The sequence below is a fragment of the Arachis ipaensis genome, chromosome B01 (genome assembly GCF_000816755.2).
Source record: "Arachis ipaensis cultivar K30076 chromosome B01, Araip1.1, whole genome shotgun sequence".
In the NCBI taxonomy this organism is placed as follows: Eukaryota; Viridiplantae; Streptophyta; class Magnoliopsida; order Fabales; family Fabaceae; genus Arachis; species Arachis ipaensis.
Genome location: NC_029785.2, coordinates 127,799,869 through 127,800,248, shown reverse-complemented (window position 1 = coordinate 127,800,248; position 380 = coordinate 127,799,869).

Genomic DNA, 380 nt, shown 5'->3' with positions numbered 1-380 from the left:
GAGTGGGTCCACGTGAGGGTACAGACACATAGGCTTCATTATTGCTCCGAGGCGCGGCAAGGCCCAGGCCCAGAAGGGAATAGTTTGCCGTACGACAGGTCCATGTGTTGGTCGTTTTGTTAAGGTGATTGAGATGGGGGGTGTTGGCGTCACGCGCGCAAACGACGGTGTGCTTTGCTGTGTTAAGGCGAATGTGAGGTCGTTTTATGTCAGTAAGTGGGACAGAGGGGTAAGATTAGGTTTTTGCATTTCATCATCACATTCATATTTCAGAATTCAGAGTGTCTTGTGACTTGTGTGGTCAGCGTTTTTTATTTCCTTTCCTGGATTTTCGCTCCTTGTCTATACACATATGAGTAGTCAAACCTTTCTCAAACCAC